At 43.1% G+C, this 15,682-nt stretch overlaps 1 protein-coding gene across 8 annotated transcripts in view; it reads left to right on the forward strand.

The window, feature by feature from the left end:
* The window catches only part of RAPGEF2 (Rap guanine nucleotide exchange factor 2), a 199,003-nt gene that overhangs the window by 42,942 nt on the left and 140,379 nt on the right, over positions 1–15,682 (forward strand). The window lies entirely within an intron of this gene.

A 15,682-nucleotide genomic window follows, 5' to 3' on the forward strand; every position in this document is an offset into this window, starting at 1 on the left:
TGCTTGAGAGAATGAGATTACAGCCAGAAAATTGTCTTGTCAGACAGCCAGATATTGACTTGTTGGTCTTCCATTGCCAAATGCTCAAGCTTCTCCAGCTTACCACACCTCCCCTGCCAGTCCTCTGATGGTTTGCCATGAGTGGGAAAGCTTGAGCAAGTCCTGTCCTTGTTTGTTGGACAAAATTGCCCATCGGAGATCTAACCATTGCTTTTTTTTAACAAGATCTGGGAATTTGGGTAAGCTGTGCTTACGTGAAAAAGAACAAAGCTCGATTTTTCTTAGGGTCACCGTTTATTTGTAACTATATGAAAGTATATTTATAACTTGAAAGCGAGGAGAGTGCTCTGATGCGTTAACATAAAGAGCTCAGTTTCAGTAACTGAACTAAGGGGGACTCAGTATTAAATATTAACTTTAATTTAGAAAGCCTGGAAAAACTGAATTTTTGTTTCAGGTCACTTCTGTCAAGTACTTCATACCAACACTGTTTTTAATTTTTAAAAATAAGTTATTCTGTGAGCATAAGAATGTGTGTAAATATTTGTGTTTTCAAGTGTTTGATGTTCCCAGTTTGTGCCTTCTGTGTGCTTCCCAAGCCTATTAGCTCATTGCTTCCAGTTGTTTTTTTGGTTGGGTGTTTTGTTTGGTTTTTTTTTTTTTTTTTTTCATTTCTTGATTTCTTCCCTTCCTGTGGTAAATCTTCCATGCTGTCAGATGGGTTTAACTAGCTAGTGGGCTCACGAGTGATGAAAATTGAGACGTACACAGGCTGTGTACAACAGCCTTCTTTCATCAATCAAAAGAATAAATGTATTGAAATGAAAGTGTTTGTTCCCCTTACCCCTCAGGAATTCTAAATCACTTGCAGAGCCAACAGGACCAGTTGGCCTGACGTAAACTCCCGTAGTTACGAAGCGAGACCGTAGTGATACCACAAGGTGCTCAGCTATTGCCAAAGCCTAAAAAGGAGAAATGCCTGAGGATCAATTATATGATATTGCTGCTCAAAAAATGTTTTATTCCACTGTTTAAAATATAAAAATGATGTAAAGCATTTTAATTTTTTAATTAAGATAATTCCAGAAATTAAGATAACTCCAGAAAACTCTGTTACATAGGTTATTTTTGTACTGTGCTATAGACTTCCTTACAGTAGCCTGAACACAGTGGTGTCCTGTCACCTCCCTGCAACCTCACTGTTGTGACCATTCCCCCAAATGCCAAAGAAGGCCCCTGCCTGACACCGCAGCCATCCCCATGGTACAGTTATGGATGTGTTGTTGACCCTAAACTATCTGGAGTTATCAGCTGGTTCACTGGAAGAGCAAATAGACTTTGCATGTACTTCCATGGCCAGCTGTGCTCCGTACGCGCACTGTGTGCGACTGTAACCTTAACCTAGTAAATAGCTAACCTCTAATAGCCAACCTTTTACTTCGTACTCAGCTTGTACCTTCTGTAAGTTCACAGTGCAAGTTAATAATTTCAGAGAGTATGTGTTCTTGCATTCAATCTTGAGTTTAGATTTTTTTCACATGCCACTGGAAAGAAAAACAAGATATCCTTGGAAGGAAACTGCTCTAATCTCAGGCTGTTTGGGTAGAAATCCATGCATCCTTGGTAAGCTGAAATGAAGATGTAGTATTTCAATGCTTTAACAACAACAACAAAACAACCCCAAAACCCCCAAACAATCAAAACACCAAAAACACAAAGCAAGACATTTGCTGGGGAGTGCACGTCAATGGCAAAAGGTGCAGAACCTGACCCCTGGGTGAGACAGCTGTGCAGAGCCAGCTAAATCGTGACTAACACTGGAGAATCTCCTCTAGCAAAACTTGCTGTGGAAACTTGAGGAGCAACTGTCTCAATCTGTCAGCATGGTCTTTCATCTATGTAGCACCCACCCGAGCAGAGCTGGCAGAAGAGTACGGAGCACATGTGCTTTGTCAGTACGTAGCTGTGATCCTAAAGCAGTGCCTGCGAGGTTGCCCAAAGGCCTTCCCAGTCCTCCGGGGAAGAATTTCAGTTTAGCAGAGCAGTAGCGAGTGCAGGTTCCCCCAAACTGTATGCATTTTTCAAGGCAAGTTTTGGGCCACTGTACGTACGAAATGGAAGTGAGCAATTACAATTTGGCCAAAGTGGAGTTGCGGTGTTCCATGAACTGCAGATGCTGAAATCTTTTGCTTGTGACAGTGATCCATAGCCAAGTCTTGCTTTATTTCTAGTCTGTTCAGTTGTGAAAGAATAAATAGCAAGGATAAGTGGTGCAATCTTTGTGTTCTGCACTCAAGGATGGGAAGGAAGCTGCGAGGTCCCCTGTTTGAGAACAGCCATAAAATATATACAAAATTTTCAAGAAAATTATTGCATTGCTGGTTGTTTTCATAGACACATCCAGTTTAGTGCTTGTTCTAGAGCTCCTGGCTGCCTCCCATAGCTTCACAAGTGCCAAAAAGCTGTAGTTAAAAGTACAGCTGGAACCTATGTAGAACTTTTACCAGATTTTGCAGGATTTGGCTGGCCATAAAATGTGTGGGGCCTTGGAGCTGCTGCTGCATTCATTCAGTCTTTTTCTAGTATCCAAGACTGCCAAGAGAGGTGACAAGTTCTTTCCTCCCCTGGTAGTGTTTCAGGGCTGTCTGCCCTGCAGCAGCTGCTTTGAGACCTCTCATTCATTTTTGTGCTGGCCATCAACCGTGTGTCTGCCTGTGGTGGCTGAATGCTAGTCGGTGAAACTATAGAAGGGAATGTAGTAGAGATGTAATGAATTCATTTATTGGAATCAAGAATGAGGAAAAAGCAAATGGTAGACATGTTAGCCAATCTACAGTAATTGCTAGGCTCGTGAAGGAGCCAAAACCTTCAGATCTTTCTGAAAAAGTCGAGCTGGTGAAATGAGTTGAAAATACTGGTGCGGGAGGGTGGAGGGGATAACGTGACAAGGTAGAAGCTTCTTTTGTCAGAAGCTCTTGGATGTGTCCTGCATGGGTCCTGTAAATAGAAACAACAATTTTATAGCCTGAAAGCACTGTAGTTGTATCACCCATTGCAGATGAAAAGTTTACAGTCTGGCTGCTGTTTCTTGCACTGGACAATTTGGTGAGACTACTCACCACTTGCAGGTGCAATAGATAAAATCCGACAGACAAGCCACCCTTTGATATGTTGGACACTGGAAATAATAATTATGATCTGTGTTAAATGTAATTGAGGAGGATGTTTGAAAGGGAGACATTATGAACCCTTACAGACTCCCCTGTCAGTTGTTACCTGGGTCGCGCATGCTGTGATGATCCTTCAAAGAGAGGTCAGGTCCTGTTGGATGCTTTAGTTGAGACGTAGCGCTGCGTGGAGGCAGCAGGCGTGCTCTGAGGAAGGCTGGTGATGATGCAGGGATGGTGTAACTCCTGAGCTGTGTTTCTAGACCTAGGGGCAGTGAACAGGATGCAAAGACACCTTGGGTCTACGCAGAGCTAGTTTTGATCCAGCTCTGTTGCTCCTGAGCCAGTGCCCTGTGGATCTGCCTTCTGCATCTCACTCTCCAGGGTTTCCGTGGCTTATTTCGCTGTCTCAATGTATGGAGACTGTTGTGGTATTGCTGGCTCCTGACTTAATGAGCCCTTCCCAGTGGGATTGGAGAGCAGAAAGCAGAAACAGTAATTAGCCCTACTGGTACCAGCAGAAGGCTGGTGGAGGCCAACGCTAATAACAAGGCTGCCTGGCTCTCGGTTCCTCGTGCCGAACACCACAGGCGTGGTGTCCTCATGCCTTGCCCTCCCTGCCCTCTGAGCCCAGGAGCCGATTTCCCTCTGTCACCGTGCCCAGCCTTTGTAGGAGTCCTCTGCTTGTAGTCACACTGCCACTAATCATCCCTCTTCCTCGGTGCCCAAAGCTCAGGAGCACTGGTGAGCATGGTGCAGCCACAAGTCCCACCAGGTGCTCTTGGAATAAGGGCCCTGGCCACCACCTGGCTCCTGGAGGAGACGGCAGTGCCTCTGTGGGGGTCTCCCATTCCTTGTCGTCCAGCATCATCCTAGGCTGTTGTATCTGCAGGAAACGTTCACTGATGTTTGAAATCACGTTTCTCGCTCCCATGTTCTTGTGCCTGACTCGGAAAAAGGAGTGGAAAGTTGTTTGTGTCTTTTTCCATGTTTTAGGACATTCTAGAGCTGTGCAAGCAGGTAATTAATGTTGGTCATGTTTCTTGGTACACTCTTAGGAATGCTTAAATGGTGACATGGTGCTCAAACCTGTTTGAGCTGGGTTTCAAGTAGCATTGTGAGGGCTTCTGTGGGGCACTGGATGGGAGAGGTCACACCTTTCGTCCATCAGAGCGCTTTGGGGAGGGGTGTGATATTTCACTGCGACGCTTTAGTTGAGCTCTGTTGGGAGTTGCTTTTAGTGTTAAAAGTGAGTTGCCAGACTCGGGGTAAATTACTAACTCAGGAGATAAGCATTAATCTCAAACGAGGAACGTGCATACTTTTGATGTCCAATTTTGAGGTCAAACACATGATTTTAAGCTGCTGTGAAGGTATGCATTCAGTGTTTAAGAACAAATGTCGCTTGCTCATCAGTTGATAAGCAGTATCTTGTTAAGATTTGGTAGATTGGTGGCTATCGTATGCTCAGTCTAAATTAGCTTGCAAAACAACCAGTAAGCTTTTCCATATCAAGACCTGGTTTAAAAGTTTGTAAATAATGATACTTAAGATCTAGGCCAAAATACTGTGTTGTGAAACCAAGGGTATGCATTTTATCATACACAAGGAATTCAGTGTTATATCTCTATCTCTTTTTTTAACTTACACAGAGCAAAACATGTGACATAGCTTACTGCTCTGGAAAGACTATGGAGGTTGAAAAACCTGTTTCCCTTTAATATGGATTGGATTAAGATTCTGAGAGACTGCCTGCTGCTATCCTGTGGGTAGGGTTTTCATGTGTCAAGTGTGCTCGGTTTCTCCATCCCATAATACTTGCTGTTGGCTCTTTGGCAGCTGCACCCCCACCGGCTTGTGAATGTCTGTCTTTGTTGGGGCTGGTGGCAGGGAGAAACTAGTATAACAAATGGAGGGACAGTCTTGAACTTCAGTAAATAAATACTAAAAAAAATCAGTTGTGATGTGGCAGCCAGATATCTCATTAGCAGTTATTAGAAATTAAACTCTAGTTCAGTAGGCAGTTTGTAGACCAGCTGTAAGCAGTCACTGTGGGTTGCTTTGTCTTCTTCAATATGAAGCCCCTGGTCACCAAGAAATAGCTGGCGGTATCTCCATCTCTTGACAGTTCTTGGTAAAGTCATTGCAGAAAATACAGAGCCAGCCAAGTCAGGGAATGGAATAAACAGTAGGGCAGCGTTGTTCACAGCTTCAGGCCTTTTCAGGATCCCATCTGTGTGATAAGAGTGAGTGAAAATCATGTCGTGTGACTGTCTCTGGAACCTGTGGTACAAGTGCAGTGTTTTAAGGCATTGAGTTGGAGGTTTGATGAACAATATAGGTGGTGGGTCTTGGTGTTGAGCTGTCTGATGCCTGGAAGTGGATTTAGATCTGATAGATCCCTTCAGCAGGTGTGATGAGATGAAAGGCATTTCTGAGTGCTGAGAAAGAGCTATCTAGAGCTGCTGATGGGGGATGATAAAGGGATGGGTGTTTCCAGATTCCCTCCCAGTACAGTTTAGTTTAACGGTACAGTCACACAGACAGCAACATACAGAGTGTGAATGGCTTGTTCCCTCCAGAGGGGACTTTTTAGGGGCTGGTAGAGCATTTCAATGAAGTTTCACCATGTGACTTCTCTCTTATAGTCTTTAAGCTTCTGTGCTGTTCCTGATGGTTTTCCCTTGTGGATGCAGTGCTGGGTAAGGCTGACCCAAGAGTGAAGTCCTTCCCGGTGAGGGCAGTGATCTGTTGCATTGGCTGGAGCTGTCCTTCATCACTCCTTCACAGGCAGAGGCAGACAGGTGGGCTGAACGCAGCTCACCCACCCGTTTTGCCTCCCAGCCAGGGTGCAGCCTCACGTGGGCTGGCTGTGGGTACGTGTGACCTTTGCTTGTTGCTTTCAGACTGTTAAAGGGTCAGAGCCCGAGTGGGTCAGAGAGGAGGTGGCTTTGGCAAACAGCATTGGCTCACTGAGGCATCTGATGCTCTCCCAGTGCCCTAGAGAAAGTCCAACCCACTCGGCAAAGGAAGGCTGTTAGTTTGGGTTTTCCATCTTGTTTTATGGTACTCAGAGCTGCATTTAGGTTGCAGGGTGGTAACCTGAGAGGGGTCGTGCTTCACCGCCATAACCCTACAGATGTTTGACTTCTATGTGTGTTTACCAATTTGGCAGGAAAATTTCTTAGATGGCTGGTGATCTGCTTCTAAGAATGCAAAGGTCTGGTCAAGTCGCATCAGAGCAGTGCCCCCAGTAAGCCCATCTGAGACACGGAAACTGATTCATCCCTGAGTGATATTTAAACCCCTGAAAACTCAGGTCCCTTTCAGAATCCCATCATTGCTCATAGGAAGGAAAAAAACAACCCCAAAAGATGAACATTTGGAGCTATTAAATGCAGCTTCTGTTTCAGGAAATACCTAGGCTAACAAATTCAGGCTTGGAAAGTACTTGCTGAAAGTACTTCAGCATTTTTCTAACATTTGCCTCTTCTGCACAGTGGAGTAATCCCAGCGCTGGGAGGATATGACCACCAGCAGCTTTTGAGATGAATTTTTGGGTGAGGTTTGATCTGACATGCAAATATGTACTTCAGTATGATCAGTTGCCTGATAGTCTGAGAATAATTTTCATGTGACCCACTGTTGATGCTTCAAGTAAGATTAGTATCTGTTGGAAGAAATGCTCTGAAATGTGCTGCTTTAAATTCAGCTGCTCCAAAGCAATAAATGAACATGGCTTTTTGCTATCTTCTTTTAAAACGTGAAATCAAATGACAAAGCTTTTGCTTAAATTGTAAGCTGAACTAAGAGGAGTTGTATTTTTTAATATTGTGACAGATGAATCTTAAAGCTTTCTTTAAACACATGAATATGTAAGATGTATATTGTGGTATAAACCTTTGAAATTAGTTGTGGTATAATCTTTTCTCCCCCTTCTTCTTACTTTTATTGTAACTGCTTTTTTTTTTTTTTTTTTTAATTCATAAATAAAAGAAACTGAGCAACATGATTTTTCTTAAATAAAACCAAAACTGTCCAAGCAAAAAGGGATGGTGCTGTTTTACTTCAGCAAATACCCGCTGCTGCCTTGGTGGTTGGAAAGGCGAACTTTATTTTTGTTTTGTTTGTTTTGTATTTTTGCTTTGGTTGGTTGTAAGCCAGCAATATAAAATGGTTGTAGGCCAGCCACAGAAAATAACTCAGTATATGTTCTGTTGATTATAGTACTACCGAGATATTTCTGTTGCAAATTCTGGCAGAGCGCAGTTTCCAACGCGTGCTGGTTCCTTTTTGCTTCTGATGTGAGTTGTCATGGTAATAAGCCAGAGAGCTGCAGCCTGCAGCTCCTCACCAGCTCAACCCACCAGCTCAACCCTGGGCTGGTGGTGGCCTCTCGCAACAACCAACCTCTGCAGGGGGTGGCCGGGTCTCACCGGCACTGGGGCTGCCTTGCAAACCCCAGTTGACAAAGTGGGGGTGGCCCTAATGCTCTGGGTGATTCTGGAAATGAGCTTGTGGCTGGCTGGGTTGGGACTGGATTGTGTGTGCTCGGGAACTGATTTTTCTCAGCCAGAGTTTGAGGTTTGTGTTTCTGGGTTGGTTTGCTTTGGGTTTTTTTTTTTAATTTTTGCTTGGCAAGGGAATAATGCAACAAGCAGAGGGTAGATTGTGATGGCATTCAGCAGTTGGGACGGTGCTGAACCCCCCAGTTCATGGCTGGGCTTTTGAGTCCCAAGGGCACAAGGAGGTCTATTCCAAGGTCTTGTTTTAACAGCAACATAAAGTTGCCAGTATGTCTGATACAGCTTCAGATGCAGACGGATGATCACAGGTGGTTGTGCAGAGGTGGCTTAACCCCTTCATCAGCCGAACAGCATTGTTGCCTTAGCCTGTTGCTAAATTTACAAAGCTTGTTTGCAGTGGAAAGCTTAGAATGTTCACATGAGCAGTTATCACAGATCAGTTGACAAAAGGCAGCTCTTCAGTGTCTCTGGCTTATTTGCTCGTGATTAGGAATACCTGCCCCATTTAACAAATCTGCTACTCTACGAATACCAGTATACTACAAAGCTTATCTCATTGGGATTTTTTTAGTAATCACCACCTTTTTTAATTATGCGTTTGAAGAAGGAATACTATGTAGTTGAGGTTACTACTTGGCTATGATGTTGAAGTACTGGGACCTAAGCTTTACAGAAATTAATGTTTTTCAGAAAATAGATTGGTCTTGCCCACTACAAGTCTGGAGTGACGTGCTTCCTTCATGGCACTTTGTGTGACTGCCTTAGTTATGCCTACATTGTCTGGACTGCAGTCCTTGTGCTTAAACTGGGATCATGGATATTAACCCTGGCTGCTTTGAAACCTGTAGACTCATTAAGCACTCTTAAAAAAACCAACAAACCTACCACCAGCAAAAGCATTTAATTTTCATATTTTAATCCTGTTCTGGCAGCTCTTGGGGAATCCTCTAGGGACAGCTACCTGCTAATCCTATTTTCAGCAGGCAACCCTGCCTGATATGCTGTGGTTGCCTTTTCCTGGCCATTCTGGTTGCTCTTCCTGATGTTCTCTAGGCTGAGGTCCTTTAAAATGCTTCTGTAATCACAACTTGGTGCCAGCTAAGAGTTTCCTTTCGGCTGTTTACTCCAGTATGTTTGTGTATCACTTCATTTTCCTGTTTGGTTCTTTTTTCCTGATTATTTTTTTTTAACTAATTTTGTTATTTTTAAAAGCTGGCAATTATAGTGTTCTGTATTTGGATAAATTTGTGTGAAACTCACCTCTGCTATAAGCAGTTGTTTAAAAATAAGTCCCACTGTAGTAGCTGATATATTTGTTATAGCTCAAGATTGATTTTTATTTAGTAGGATATTGAGTCTTATTCCATATAGCTAATGGAAACCATGGGACAAATCACAGACTGTCTCAAAACAATATGAAACTCTCCTTAGCATTACAAAAAAAAAAAAAAAAAAAAAGGAGGGGGGGAACCCCCTAGGGGCTGGCATAGCTCTACAACAAAAGATGTGAATGTTTGTGCAATGAATGTGAAAATGGGTAGAACAGATTTGATAGAAGCCTCCAACTGTTGGCTATAAATATTGAAAAGGCACAAAAAGGCAATTATATATACTTTTAATGGTGAATAGCTTAAGTGCCTTTCATGATTATGGACTGTGCCTTCAGTAAGAGAGATCTTTTTTAGTGAAACCTTTTTGTTTGCATTTGGACTTGTGACCAGTGTTTGGATTTTTGACTACAGAAGTTAGGCTTTTGTGTAAAGCATTTAATTGTCTGACTTCTGAGAGTCTGGAAAGCAGAAAAGAAATGCGTGGTGCTACCCCGTAATTTCCTATGCTCGTTAGTTTGTTCACTGACTTCTATGAGATGGCAGGCTTTAATTTCCCATCTATCCTTTCCACGTTTATCCCCATTTTATAGGATGATTATAATCACGAATGTCTTAATTTCTTTATTCTACTAAAAGCTTTCTGACCAGCAGGATATGTTGAATCAATTGTACTAATCTTGAGCTGGTGCTAGAAGTCTGTTAGTGTGGGTGGGTTATGGAACCTTCCAACTCATTTTTGTACATTTGAGCAGGTTCTGCTGGCAAGATTGAAAACAAAACCTGTTTATCTTATTATATGTAAATCTGTGAGGCATTACATGCAAGTAGAGGTTTTTAATCCACTTCCCATTAGAAAAAAAATCTAAAATGCAAAAATAAACATGTAATGAAATTGTCTTTTGAGGGGAGCTAATTTGAAAAGAAAATAATTCACAAAACAAACAGAATATATTTGTAAGACAGGAAGGTTGTTTTAAGTATCCCGTTGAAACATCTTGTTTCTCCACAACTATTTTACTGTAATCCTGCGGTGTTTCTCCAGCCTCTGACTTTGAGGCAGTAAATGCAATTGAAGTCTTTGGAGAAGCATAGTTTCGTTTTGTACTGGGACAACTCCCAGTTAAGACAAACCAGGAAAATGGGATTTCTCTTTTTTCTTTACAAGGTTTTGGAGTTGTTTCTGATTAGCTTCATTTGTGGGTTCTTCAGTTCTGGATTAAAATTGCCTGTTCCTCCTGTTTCTAATCCAGTTTAAAAATTCAACCCGTAACCCAGAACAAATGTCCCCACCCTCCCCACAGTGGAGCTAAAAATACCAAATTTTGTGTGTCAACAAGTCTTAACAAGATCAATAAAATTTCCATATTCCTTTCCCACTGCCCGGCTGGGGCCAGGGAAGTGAAGGATTGGGTTGGCTTGGTAGCCTGTAAGTGCCCCTTCTGGTGAGGGCTGGCTCCCAGGCTCTGTCATTCCCGATTGCTGTGGAGTGGTTGTGTCATGAATTTCCTGAAACGTAACGCATGCTAGTCAAGACAAATTCATACAGGTTTAATTAGGATGGTAAAATTTTTCAGGACTGTAGTGGCCACTAACACGTTTGGCTGAAGTTCAGGTAACTAATTTGACATTTGATGGCTCTAACAATCCTTCACTTTCAAAGGTCCCCTTCAAATCCCAGTCACCTGTTTGGAGTGTAAGAAGGTATTTGTTTTGAGAAACTCCTCAGTTTCAGATTCTCATCATTGTCCTGGAAAGCTGTGGGTTTAAGGCAAGCCGAGCTATCGTCTGGAACAGCCAGTTTGTGGAAAGGTGGACTAGTCTGGTGGGTGGCAAACTGGGGACAGCAAAGCTGCTCTACTACAATTAGTTGTCTTCCTACCCATGTACCCAGCTTTGGTCCCCACCTGCCTGCACTACTACCCATTCTTGCTTCTCACCCCTCCCCTTTTAACATTTTTTCCTGTGCCAAGCAAAAGAAAAGGAAGCAATTCTAATGGCAGTGCGGTGTGATGGGTCATGCTTATCAGAGCAACTCTGCTGAGCCAAGTGCCCTCGAATCTGTGTCACGAATTCGGAGTTTCCAGGCTTGCAGCTTCCCTGGGAGCTGATGGTGCTGCCCCTTGGGAAGGGGAGCGCTGTGTTGGGTTGGGTGGTGAACTGGGTAGGTCTGGTTTGCTCTTGGTAGGAAAACAGCAGTCCCGCAGGAGGAGAGAAGGGCAAAATGGGATCTGAAACCCTGCTAAATGTGGTTGATGAACAGGAAGCCTTCAACCCTGCTGTGAGATCATTGAAAGGGCTAGTGTCACCTGATTCCGTAGGTTTTCTGTTTGAAGAATCAGACTTCAGTATTAAAAATGTCAAGTTTGGCTAAAGGAAATGTAATTTGATCATTATGCAAAACCGATAGACCAAGCTTTGCACCTTAGGCTGTGCTTAGAATAAAGAATGTATTAAGAATTAGCAGTCTTATTCTGTATTTGGGAATGAACTTTTATTAGTCTTTGATAGGTTACAGGTTTTTATATGCTTCAAAATAGGCTGATATAAAGGAAACAGTTGTTCCAGGTAAGTTTACAAAATTGAGTTACATGAATATATATTCATCTTTAAAATATGGCTCATGGGATTTCATTCACAGAAGTACCAATTCGGGCCATTTGACATGTGTAATTTCACTTACAGAGATGTAAATGAAATATTTAGGTATCTGCCAATTCAACATCCCGTCAATAAATTGTTTCCTATAACTTTGGCTTTAGGTGTTTTTAAGCCACGGATCTCTAGGTACACTAGTAAAAATGGCTTGCGGAAAAGTGCTGTGATAGCTTACAGTGAAGTTAAAAAGAATGACTTAAATTGTAGTGTAATAGGTTGGATTCTGGCAGTCTTCCCATGCGGCAACCTGCCCCCCCGACCCCACCCCAAGTATGAAGGTCCTGATGCAAGAAAAAATGTCAAAAATTTGTAGTACATGACAAATACTTCATTTTAATCTCTTCAACAAATTAGTTTTGGTATGGCTCACTGATAAGTGCATACATACCTGGGCATGCTCCTGCATAGCAGCTGTGATTGTGTTTAGGTTTTTTCCACTGTGGGAAGCTGGAGGTGCACGTGAATGCTTCATCTTCACGGGTGCATGGCAAGGGGGGTGGTATCAGCAGTACTGGATTTTTTGTTTTTTCACTGTGTAAGTCAGTTTTTGTGGTTTTGCTCTCGTTTTGTGGCAGCTCGATATTTGCAAGATGTGAGCTCACCCTTAGGGTGAGGTCTTGCCTTTGGAGATAGGTTTGGCTGGGATGGCTGACACAGCTTCCCCCCTCCCCGCTGGCCCTGCCTTTCCTTCAGACGTTGCTGTCTCTGAAGGCAGTAACGGGCACAGTCTCCTCAGCAGCTGCTGGCGAGAGCCTGGCATGTTCCTGTGAACCAGCTGTGATCCTACTCGGGAGCAGACAGTGGGCATGGAAATTTCTGTTTGAGCCAGGTTGGGTTGATGTTGCTATAGTCCAGTCTGTCTCGTCTGGTGCTGCTGGTGCTGCTTTGGCCTCGGTGAGCCAGTACAGGCAGCCCGACAGGCAAGTGCTAAATCAGTGCTAGAGGGAAGAAAAGAAAATATAAATGCTTGGTATAGCTGCCCGAGTGTCAGAGAGTCAAGTGACTTCAGGTGCTGGATGTGAGAAGGAAAGGGAAAAATACAGGGTCCTGCAGCTACAAGGAAAGAGAGACAGGACTTCAGCAACCTGGATTTGGATCATGGCTTCATTCCTTACTAGGAAGAAAAACCTGGCATTGTTGCTTTTGTTAGTATATCACAATTTTGGGGAAAAAGCATTGAAATACTTGAAAAGAAAAGGGAGGTTCTGCTTCGAGCTAAAATAACTGCTTAGTCAACTGTCTAGAAATGACAAACACCTCCCTTCCTGCTGGCAGTTTCATGGTACATTTAAAGCCATGGAGGACTCTGAGGTCCTACCTTCTCCCCACCACGTGGGCTGTTGCCTCTGTGGCCCTGACGTTGGACCTCGTGGGTCTCGTGCTGCCAACAGAGAGGCTTGAAGCTGGGTCCCCATGTGTGGGTGTTTGTCCTGGGGCCAGGGAGGTGGCAGGAGCGTGGTGGGGAGGGACAGGGTGGGACCTCCCATTTTCACAACAGCGAAACCTGGCTTGGGATGGGGTCTGGAGCTGCCAGGTGTGATGGGGAGCGGGTGCACCCCCCCCCACCCCCCCCACCCCCCCCTCAGAGCCTGGTGCTACTGCCGGTTGACTGAATGTGAGATAGAGATGGTTATTTGAACAAAGATCAGCCTTTCAAAACCTGTTCTACACTCAGCAGCAGACCTTTTTGAGCCTAAGGTGAATATTAGGTGTCCTTTTCCTTGTTTTCATCCTCCAAGACAGTGAATTAAAGAATTAGCTTGTACTTTATTTTTACCCTTTGATTTAAAATAAGCCAAACTATTATAAGATGAAAGCTGCTCTCCACTTATTTGCAACTTTGCAGAAATTAGTGAATATCTCGCTGAGAACAGTGAATTTCTCAGCTCTGCATTTTCCTTTTTAACTGTGTCAAGGACGAATAGTTGAATTAGGCCTGCAGTTTCATACCTTAATGCAAACCAGGGCCAAAACCAGTGTAAGTCTGTGCTTTTTTGAGAGATTTAACATTTTCAGTCCAAAGTAGCACATTTCCATGTTTCTATCACTTTACTAAAGTACAGATTTCTTCATTAAGCTAGTATGAATTTGGGACCAACATTCTGGTTTGGGTTTGTCTGGTTTGTGTAACTGGCATTACTAAATAAGTCTGAAGCACAAATGAAATGGATAGAAATGTTTGGGCATAAATGTATGCAGAATTTTATTAGCACGGAGACCAGAGGTAAGGTTGCAGACTGACAGGTTTCTACAGATCTAATTGACGTTGAGCTGTGCTAAAGCTCGAGTCTCTCTGTTTTGTTTCATAGTTCAGTCAGAACTTTAAACGAAGCCAGCTGACACTGTGGAAACAAATTAAGAAATAACACTGAATTAAACAAATTTTGGGCTGCTCCGCACACAGCGACCCAAGCGTACAACTTTGCCTGCAGTACAAATTTAAGCACAGATTAGATTTCAGTCTTTTAGCCTTCATTTAAATAAAAACATGCTTTAAAAACTGCACTAATTTGTGCTTTGCATTTAATTTTTGGGTTTGGAGCTTCCATTGAGATGTTTCCTTAAGCTGTTGCTACAATCTTTGAGTAGAATTTGGCTCTTACAGCACGATCAGCTAAGCCTTTGCATTGCTTTTGCTATTATTTTTTTTTCTCAATTCTTTTGGTTGGCTAAAACTACAAAGCAGAAAGTTCTTCCGTGCTTTTATCTAATTAGTCCTTCCTATAGCAGGTAATTTAACCAGTTGTAGCGGTGATGATGAGCTTCGTTCCTCTCGAGTTTTATAAACTGTTACAGAGTTATTTTTTTAAAAAAATAAAGGGAGAAGCTGTGTCAGGGCGGCCTTTTCCTGCGGTTTGGCTGGCTCAGCCTGCCACCTTGTGGAGTACGAGCGGCGTAAAACCCACCACCAAAAAATCGGCAGCAGCCTGCTACTGTCACCTGCACGCTGCTCCGCCTTCGGTGGCTTCCTTAGGGGCAGCTTTCTGGCCATGGGAGCCAGCAGAAACGTTTGTGTCAGTCACGGGGGGCTTCAATTTAGCTGCCGCGTTAAGGTTTTGCTAGCCAGCTGGCATCAATCCCACGCGCAGGCTATGTCCTCGAAGGACAAAGTTCTTTTCCTGAGAATTGTAAAATTCTAGCTTTTTGGCAAGCATCTAGAATATCAAAATGAAAAACTTTCATCGCTTACATGCCTAAGTTTATGTGGATGCATTGTGTGAAATGGCTTTTATTAAACCATCGTTTCGAGCATTTGGAATCTGTTTAGGATTTTACAATACTTGGGACAAATATTTCTGAGAGACTCTTGCATTCCATTAATCCACTTTTAATTAAGAAGTTGAAGCAGCTATTTATGTTTGATAATGAGTATGTTTGCTAAGCAAGCAAAACATAGTTTTTCCTGAAATGGAAAACTGAGATGACTTAATGACAATAACTTGGTGTTCTGATCCCCAAATAGCTTTCCTACTTGTTAATGCTGCAGACTGACTGGAACTGTGCAGCGCCTACTGACAATATAGGAAAATAAATTCATCTCTTTTGACTCTACTGTAGTTTTCTGTACCTTGCACTATCCTGGAGGGTTTAATTGAAAGGCTTATGGTGGTGGTTACGTTTCCATGCCAAGCTTTTGGTGCTAGAGGGAGCTGTTTGCTGCTCGACACTTTCTAGAAAGGTGCAGCTTAAAGAACAGGCTGCAGCACGTGTTCTGGCCGGTGCACATGGGCTTCAGGGTTACAGTGACTGTGCTTTGATAGGACCCTGCCGCCTGGAGCACTGGTCTGTTTTCTTGCTGCTTTTTTTTGTTTTGTTTGTTTTTTTGCAAATAAACCCCCAAACCCATAGGACTCCACTGCCTAGAGCACTGCTCTGTTTTCTTGCTGCTTTTTTTTTGCAAATAAAAACCCAAACCCACCTTATTTCTCTCTGTAATGAGATGGCTTCAGCTTTTCTTTTCCCTGTGTTGCTGCAGCCAGCAGCCATGATGAAAGCACAAGTA

Source organism: Falco cherrug, chromosome 1 (assembly GCF_023634085.1).
Source record: "Falco cherrug isolate bFalChe1 chromosome 1, bFalChe1.pri, whole genome shotgun sequence".
Lineage (NCBI taxonomy): Eukaryota > Metazoa > Chordata > Aves > Falconiformes > Falconidae > Falco > Falco cherrug.